General features: G+C 44.0%; 1 long non-coding RNA gene across 1 annotated transcript; it reads right to left on the bottom strand.

The window, feature by feature from the left end:
- Positions 1-8540: 8540 nt before the first annotated feature.
- On the bottom strand, positions 8541-9286 carry LOC121694838. Its single transcript, XR_006025898.1, has 3 exons — positions 9110-9286; positions 8802-8875; positions 8541-8635 (listed from the first exon to the last, which is right to left on the bottom strand). It is a non-coding gene; the product is annotated as an uncharacterized LOC121694838 (long non-coding RNA).
- Between the last annotated feature and the right edge of the window lie 484 nt (positions 9287-9770).

Consider the following 9770-nt stretch of genomic DNA (forward strand, 5'->3'; position numbering starts at 1 on the left):
CTTTCCCTCACACTCACTGCGCATCTCTGATGTCATTTCCTCCAGTGTGCGGCTAATTTGTTGTGGCTTTGATCCTGTGCCGAGCGATTCATCCTTTTCTCCTCTACCCCCTTGACCCCCCCCCCCCCCCCCCCCCCCCGACATCCCCATCTCAACCCCTTTCCACCATTTCCTCATCCTGAGCTGGCACGAATTATTTCTCCTCTTTTTCTCTCTCCCTCACTCCCTCTTCACCAACCCAGCTTTCCCCCTCAGCTCGGCTGGTTGCGACAGCCCTTTTTAGATGCTGATGAATCCTTACCAGTAAGGTCACTCCGAGCAACCCCTTCATGCAATACAGTGCAACACAAAAGCCAGAATTTGAGGTAGGGGGCTCAAGAGGGGGGGGGGGGGGGCATACTGGACACAAAAGAGCAACTCACACCCTTAGAGAGAATGGCTCCACGATGTGGCTGGCCACTGCTTGTGGTAGCACGAGGAGGACCATCTTGGGTGAGGGTGTGTGTGTGTGTGTGTGTGTGTGTGTGAAGGGCTGAAGGGCCCAGTGGGTCGATGGCACTGCTGTCCTTACGGCGCTAACGAGGCTGGACGCCGCGTGGCCAGGGAGACTCCTGAACGATCATGTTGAGAGGTGAGGACTCAGGCTCTTAGCCTGGACTGTCCCCCCCCCCGGGGACAATGATCTCCACAGGAGACAGCAGGGCTGAAGGCAAACACTGGGGGAGGTGTGAGTGTGTCTCTCTACCAAAACGTGAAGCTGACTACTTGTGTGGTTTTCGTTTTGCCTTTTTCTGTCTTCTTTGTTTTGTTTCACACTCTCACAGACACTTACTTGGATTGCATCCAGCGACAAAAAAAGTCACTGGTATGTGTGTTGACCTCTAGGGCGTCTGCCTGCCAGCTGCCAGCAACCCCCCCCGATCCCCCCTCCCCCCCACACACACACATACACACCCCAAAACAACAAGAACAACAAAACACACTGAACTGAAATCAACAAATGCAAAATAAACAACACACAGTGATTATTTTTGTTTTGTTTGGTTTTGTGTTGTTTTTCCCACTCCGTTACTGCTCTGTGAGGGACATGGGTGGACGATCGATTCCAGAGGGGAGGTGTGTGTGTGTGTGTGTGTGTGTAGGGGTAGATCCCTTACTGTTCCCACTCAGGCCAACATCCCTGTCTGGATGAATATGCATGTAGGGATGCTAAAAAACGTCCCATACATTTAAGCAGCAGCAGCAGCAGCAGCAGCAGTGAAGGTGAACGTGAGCTAGTGGTACACTAATTCAGCGAATAAAAAGGAAAAGGCAAAGAGGAGCTGTATGTGTGCGTGTGTGTGTGTGTGTGAGAGAGAGAGAGCATGAGCATGAGACAGAGAGTGAAAGCAAGTGAAGAAAACCCCCCCATAAAACTTTAAGAGTGAACACAGAAAGTTTTGGAAAGAGAGAGAGAGAGAGAGGGAGAGAGAGAGAATGTGGATGGAAAGCTCAATGCCTTGGTATTGAGTAACCAGGATGAGATCTATTGATTTCCATAGAGTGTCCTTATATGCACTGTCCTCTCTTTCACCATCGCTCCCTCTGCTTATACATACTGTACTGCCTGCGTCGCCTGACAGCGAAACAGCAGACACTAGAGATGATAGTGTGAGTGAGGGATCAAGATGATAGTGAGAGAAGGGGAATGAACGAGGGATAGAGATGATAGTGAGAGGAGGGGAATGAACGAGGGATAGGGATGATAGTGAGAGGAGGGGAATGAACGAGGGATAGAGATGGCTGTGAGAGGAGGGGAAGGAGAGAAGGATAGAGATGAGAGTTGAGAGGAGGAGTGAGGGTGCTGGTGTTGACACCAGTCTAATTAACGCCCATTCTCATTTCTCTGCTTCTCCCAGCTGTGCCATATTGATAAAGGGGACCTCCATCGGCATGGAAAATGTCAGCCATCGTGACACTTAAACAACCATTCCATTTAATTCACCAGGGAGGCATGCGCTAAGCTGCTCTGGCAAACAGTGACCAACATCTAAACACACATCACAAACTCATGCATCCATTTGTGTGCACACACACACACACACACACACACACACACAGACACACAAGCACATTAATCTACTAAGAGACATGCACACGCACACACACACATGGGAATCCAATACACATATGGCATAAGGACACCTGAGCATTGACGTACAGACAACTCATATTTTTCATTCTTATTTGTTTACATATAACATATACATACTCTCTCTCTCTCTCACACACACACACACACATACATACACACACACACACACATACACACACACGCACACACACAGCCAGACCCTGACACAGATGTGCACCACACACAAACGTGTACACACCATGCGTGTTAAGCCTCCGTCTTGGGGGGAAGTGGAATAATTAAGGTGATATTTATCTGCTAGTTTTGGGGTGTGCTCACAGTATTCTCAGTGCTTTTGAGTAAAGGTCAGACAAGCAACGGGGGAGCAGGACATTAGCCAAGGGCTCACTGGTATACGCAGGTAAGGAAGGCCAGGTCTGTATCTATCACACACACACACACACACACACACACACACACACTTTCAGTCATACCTATATAAATTAACTTAAGCCATGTGTTTTACCAGTCTTACTGACTCAATGTAAGTAGTAAGAGGTTGGTTATGAAGTTGTGTTTATGTGTCAAGTGTGTGTGTGATTTGTGCATGTTCATATGTCAGTGGAGGTTGCAGCTCAGGCAACAACCTCACATATCTGGTGAACCTACTGTCGTTATAGCCTGTGCACACCAAACAACACATACATTGGCCTCAGGCTCACAAAAAAGAATGTTTATCTGAAAATGTGATATATGTGAGTAAGAGAGAGAGAGAGAGAGAAAGAGAGAGGAAGTGAGAGAGAGAGACAGTGTGTGTTTGTGTGTGTGTGTGTGTGTAGCTCCCTGCTGTTTGAGTTCTGTTTCTGTGTGTTCTATTCCTGTCATCATATCACACCTGCTTTTGGCAGCACAGATGTGTGTGTCACTCACACACACACACACACACACACACACACACTCTCTCTCTCTCACACACACACACACACACACATATGCAGCAAACACATACACACAGACACATGCAGCTTCCCATCAAAATGTGTTTAATAAACAAGTTTGTGCTGAGAAAACAGAATGCGTTCTGAAAAGCCTTTGCTTTCTGGGCAAAATGGAGGCACCCAGGGAGACTAAGCATGGGCCTGTGGTGGGTCCGACATCAGGGCTTTCTAAGCACCTGGAGCTCACAGGGAGAATAAGACACATATGCAGAACAGGCCTTATACTCTCAACAGGCGCCCTCACTCAAGAACCACGTGCATGTGTGTGTGTGCGTGTGTGTTTGAACGACATACAACCGCCTGCCCTCTCATGCTGTGCAACGCCAACAATGGCAGATGATCACATGGCTACCAGGATGTATATTACAGTTATTTTACAGTGGGTCCCAGTTAAGAATTGACACTTCATTCACCATCAAGGTGATTCACGCAGCTGGGTGAAATGTAAGTACAACTGCAGCCGCTTGGGGGCAGCATAGTCCGCTGTGGCGTTCCACGGTCGAACCGGACGGAGCATTCGACAGCAAGGGCTGTGATTGGCCGAGTTTTCAGCCCCTGCAACATGCTAGTCCACTGTAGCCTATAAACTTTGTACATAATGTTAAACATAGTTTTGGATTCAGTGGCAAGATGTCTTGATTGTACAGTGCCTGTCTCTAAGTAATGTTTTAAAATGAGAGCTTCGTCAGCTGGCAATAGGCTACTTTGTCGGCAGTCATGAGAAGTTCGCTTGCTAAGAGAACATAAATATGCTGCCCAGAAACCTCGTGAATAGTTCTGATTTCTTTTACTACACTAACGAGGTTAAATATAGCCTTTGCCTATAGCATCTCCTTAATGTTAAAAAAATGACAGCATTCATATGACAAAGGAAAACGAATTCGGTCACTCAAGACTGTGCCACAGCAACCAGTGTAGGCTACAGTCCTACCCAATAGGCCTACTCGAAGCAGATAGCATTGTCTGACAGTCGATGGTGGGTTAATGCGTGTATTTCCAGAACAGGTCTGCAACTTTCAGGCAGTTCTGAGTTCGAATCTAGGCAGGAGCAGAGCCATATAAAGGCCTAGGCCTATTGTTATCATTTTTGCAAGGTGTTGCTCCTGGCAATACTTGTTTATAAGACGTTTGGTGATTAGTTGATAGCTGTTTTTGGGACACGTTAAACGTTCTTTATAATGAGTGCATACGGGGAGTAAAACGACTGTTACACGCTGTTACAACTGTAGGCTACAATGATTGCAATACAAAAATATGCACGTGTTAGTTTAGTTAGTTTTGTGATGTTTTGCACTTTTGCCTCATGTGTTTTCAGGTTTGAGGGCTTTTTTGGTAAGATTGACCTTGGTTAGACTCTGCATATGTTATTTCTCCGTATGGAAAATAAAGTAAATTTTCGACACACGTCTGTTATTAGTTCAATAACAAGTGTTCCTTGTTAAAACATGTGACTAGTGAAACTCAAATGATTTTAGAAATATTTAGCCAAAGCCAAAAAGTGTTAGAGAGAAGGAGAGACGCCAGTGCAGCTCAGATGTCTTCTTAATTTTCTTTATTCTTTAGTAAAAGGTGCAGAACATTATTAAACTAATTCTAGTTCGTTAGTCAAAAACATCGACACATCGAAACGTTAGTCAAAGTTTAATAATGTTCAAAAAAAGTCAGAGTCAAAAAAAACGTGACCCTCCCTCGCCAGCAATAAATTTTTCTATGACCCCCCAAAGTGATTGAGAAAAAACGCATGACCCTCCCCAGTCGCAACAATTTATTGATGCCTTCTGTAGGCTACTGGGTCAATTTGGGAGCTTGCATTCTACGACACCTTCCTTAAAATGCCTTGAAAAGGCTGTCGTTTGCACAATTTCACAAATAATCACCGGGACCGAAACAAACCTGTCAACCTTTCCAGGGTTTATCGCGTATTTTAACTTTTTCCTCGCTGTCTTAGGAGGAGCTGTAGGGCCGTCGCAAGGGGGTGCGAGGCCCTGTGCGAACTTGACAGATGGTGCGAGGCCCTGTGCGAACTTGACAGATGCATGAACGTGCATGAAATCATGCGATAGCTTACTTTACACATAGCCAAGGCTACCGTCGGTGCATTTTAGTAGCCTAGTCTAATAAGCTACACCAGCTTGTCTTTAAGAGGGGAAATTGTATAGCCTATAACATTAGCTGAGTCACATATTTGGCCATAGGGTGTTTATCATAGGCTACATCATGAAACCAAATAGTGTAACAAAGGCGAACACTTTAACAGGGGAAATGAATTGGGCGTGAATCATTGTGCTGAACGGTATTTGTCAATGAGCAGAAACACACACGACATTCAAACTGTTGATAAGATGTGCACTATGGAAACTGGTCTGTAGGCTAACATTGGACAAATAAATGACACTGACTCGCCATATCCTGACTCTGAAAAAACATTGTCTTGCTTTGCCGCAAACTCAGCAATGAAATCATAGGCCAGTTTTCAGGTAGCATAACGTCTTTTTCAATTCATAGAAGGGAGAGCCTAGTCTCTCCTGTGACATTGAGGTGCGCAAATAGTTTTTAATAGCCTGTTCAACTTCGAAAAGCTTCACCCGATGCCAGTCACTGATCGCAATTTCAAATTTCGGGAAGCTTTGTTCAATCTTTTTAAGTTTTAAGTGCAGTAGGCCCCTATCTGCCCCCTTTGGAATTATATCTCGAGCCTATTATAAGGTCCAGTGCGTTATGTCCTGGGATTCGGACGTGCTCAAAAAGAAAAGAAAAAACACTTTTTTTATAGATGGTTATAATATGAGTCTGAACTCCGTGTCATTCAGACTCAACCCTCTTGTTGCTTTTATATCTTTTTTGTTGTCGTTTGAACATCGGCAAGCAGGCATGTTGCGTTTGCAATTTAAGTGATATTTCTACAGTAGGCCTACAACATGCAACATGCTTGTTAGGCTGGGCTACTGTCTTGTACAGGTAAATGTTCAACAATTGCTGGTGTGCAGGCTATAATCAATTAGCTAAATAATTTGTCAAGCTGTTTAAAAAAAAAAATTGTGCTACATTCAAACGCAAAAGGTGCTTTGAAATCTTCTCATCTATCGTTTGAACGTCGGCAAGCAGGCATGCTGCGGTTGCAATTAATGAGGATAATTGTTTTTATCTGCGGATTTATTTTTTGCATTATTTTGAATATGACTCGCTCCAGTCTCAACAGCACGTCTACTTTTTCCACACGCATAGTTCTAACACACATCCCCTCTCGCTTTATCTCTTTCATCCCTGCGCAGGGGGCTTTCTTAAAGGAGCTACACCATTTTACAACAATTGCATCTACATTTTCATATTAGAATGTTTTGTCTGTTTAAGTGTAAGCTTAAACTACCGTGATCAATTTAAGTTCCCGTGCCCCGTTGAAAGTCTCATGCGCTTATCGTTACACTATCAAATCTATAAGTAACCGTGACAAATAGGGTATAAGATATATAAACTCACGCTTTTGTATTATCATATATGTAATGGCTCAATGCGTCATGGAAGCAGTTAAGTCAAGTCGCATCAAAAATAGTAGTGGCAGAACTCCCAAGTGACACCTTGTGGTTGTTTGTGTCAACTGCAGTTTGTGTCATTTCTGCTGAGAAAATGGGGTGCGTGATTCATGAAGAAACCCGTCCAAACTTAACTGGGACCCACTGTATACATACTTTATAGGAATGTGTGTACTCTGAAATGTGCATATGTTAAATCTGTCTTAAGACTCTTCTTGTGTCTTCATTCTATGTGTTTGACTTAGACTGGCACTTTAAGGCTCTGTTACAAATGAAAAAAAAAAAACCCAGAAAACAAGTAAGATTTATTCATATAGCACATTTAAAACTAAAGAACTTTACATTTGGTTAAATGTGCCTTGGGACGGAGAAAATGGACGGAGCTATAAACAACCACCACATCGTGATCAAATGAATCTAAGCACATGCCAAGGTTGTTTGGAACACATGTGATTTCATATATTTTGTAATGTGAGCATGGAATACATGTGATTTCATATATTTTGTAATGTGAGCATTGACTCATCCTGATGCATCCCCAACCAGGAGAATTCTAGAGGAACACGTGTAGGCAGTGTCAAAATCTGAACACAAGTGGTCAGCAACATCTTGGACACAAGTGTAGACAGAGATGTGTTTTGGCTGTCCACTTGGCTGACACATCTTAAAATGAAATGTAAACAGGGCCTTAGGAATGCTGGAAGTATGATATTAGAAAAGGAAAGACAAAACCAGAACTGAGGAGTAGATGAGAGAGAGAGAGAGTGTGCCGTCGTCGATATGTCTACTTAATATCCTGACGGCCAGCTAAACTTTTTCCCCACACCAAGACTCAGATTAATTCTTAGTGTAACAAGGTGGACCTTAAGTGTGTTGCAGGTGACCCAAATAAATGGATAGGAACAGAGAGCTTTGGTCAATAATTTTTGCTTTTTATTTCTCTTTAACTGCTCCAGGAGGGGGAAAGGAGACTTGGTCAGGGAGAATGTCAGAACAGAAACAATAATAGCTCAATAAACTTGGGGATAACACAAAGACAAGGACCCCTGGGTACAGCTGTGACTGTCTTTTAAGCACTAGTTAGCAAAATACCATACGCCGTCGCTCGACTAGGAGGGAACAAAACTGTGCTCACACGCACCCACAAGTGCCACTACACTGCAATCATCAGGAGTGAGTAATCAATCACACTAAAGAACACTCATGAAATGGTTTGAAACCCACACTGGCCACTAGGGCATATACTAAGAAGGAGCCTACTGCTATACAGGCATTGGCTATCTAGCAAAATTACAATCGGTCACAGCTAGGAGGGGCAAGGAGACAAGAGGAGACAAATAAAAATAATAAAACTCAAACCAATAAAAGGGAGAAAAATCAGGAGGGGAACATTAACTGAGGCAGCCCTCGAGCGGATGGTTAAGAGGGCTGCTCAAAAACACTGGCCGACTAGGCCAGTGCCGACAGGGTAGGAGAGGGGAAAAGTAGAAAACAAACAAACTGGGGATGAACAACCAACTAACTCAACCTGACCATAAACCAACCTAGCGCCGCTACTTGGCGTTGGAAGGCACAATAATGGGCTAAGGACAGAGCAGGTCACCACTAGGGGGCATACAAACAAAAAAAACACAAACTAAATTTAATCAGGGGAAAACAGTGTCATACTGACAGCCAGCTGTGATCTATAGCAAACAAGAAAACAAGATTTTACTAATAACATACATCATCTTCAATTATCACATACACGCCACAAGTCATAATTTTACAGTTATCAATACAAAGAACTTTTAATCAGTACAAAATGTATACACTTAAATCTTAAAATATAAATAACATACAAATACACATATTTCTAAACCCATGTAGCAACCCCAATCATTATTGCATGGTTAACTAGCAGTACAAGTAAGCCATTGCTGCCTACCTTGGCCTTGTTTGTGCTATGGGCAAGAGGCCCGAGGGGTCAGAGTGGAGGAGGGAGGGCGCGTCAGCTATAAATGGAAAAAAAGGAATATTGAGCCAATGTACAGGGCATAGCTAACGTAAAGGCAGGGCCTGGTTACGGCAAGACAGAACAGCTGTAGACGTCATTGCTGCGCTACGAACATTAACACTCAACTATGCTACTTGCTAGGCTCATTAGCATGCATCGCCTACCTTGATGAACATGGGTAGTCTACTAGTCAAATGTCGGGTGAAATAAGGCAGGATTCCAGGGAGCTTTCGTCACACTGCAGTGAGAATGGGCCATACGGAACAGCACAATCAGCCAACATCCTTAAAAACCACCATAAAGCTAAACAGTATGAATCATCCCCCCCCCTTACCGTCACTAACCAAGCAGCCCAAGGTTTGTTTGTTGGTTAGCAAGAGAAACAAACATAGCTAAAGCCCACCGACTACGATACTGCAGTTCAAGATGAATCACAACCGCATACGTTAGCCTAGTATAAAAGTCCACCTACCGATGCCCAGCGTGAAATAAGCACAAGAAAACGCTCCTGTCCTCCAGAGTAGCCTACTGCCAGTGACGGCAACTTTCATCCTACGAGCCTCACAGAACACCATTATATTTCCAAGGAGTGATGGGCCCATTGGTTCAGTGTCATGTCCACAGGTGGGCACAATTAGTGTGCGCCTAATCAGTAGGCGTGCTCACATTAGTTCCACAGGTTTATTGGAGTTAGAGTAAAGGTGAAACTGCAACATACAAAAAAGCAAGGACAAATTAGCGCCATGCCATTCAACCTCAACTCCACATGTGTAACTTTGCATTCGAATAGCCGTAGTACATTCAGACCATCCCAGCTTACACTCTACAAACATACAATTATTGTTAAAGAATAATGATAAATATAGCTGCAAGCAGCAATGAGGGGGCCAAGCAGCTAGGCCGGAGTAACCATGGCAACGAAAAGCTGTTAGCTCAATGCTGCAATCAGACGTATGGCCATAAGCTGTCAAAGCAAGTTTCACGTCTAGCACGTCAAAAGTTACAAGGCAAAATGCATTTTTGCTAATTGCAGTGACCCTAGAGGTCAAAGGTCACAAAATGTCTTCGGCATTAACCTGATGGGGTCATGAGTCCATGTACCAAGTTTGGTTTTGATACGATTGCTGAGATAT

Source organism: Alosa sapidissima, chromosome 20 (genome assembly GCF_018492685.1).
Source record: "Alosa sapidissima isolate fAloSap1 chromosome 20, fAloSap1.pri, whole genome shotgun sequence".
Classification (NCBI taxonomy): domain Eukaryota; kingdom Metazoa; phylum Chordata; class Actinopteri; order Clupeiformes; family Clupeidae; genus Alosa; species Alosa sapidissima.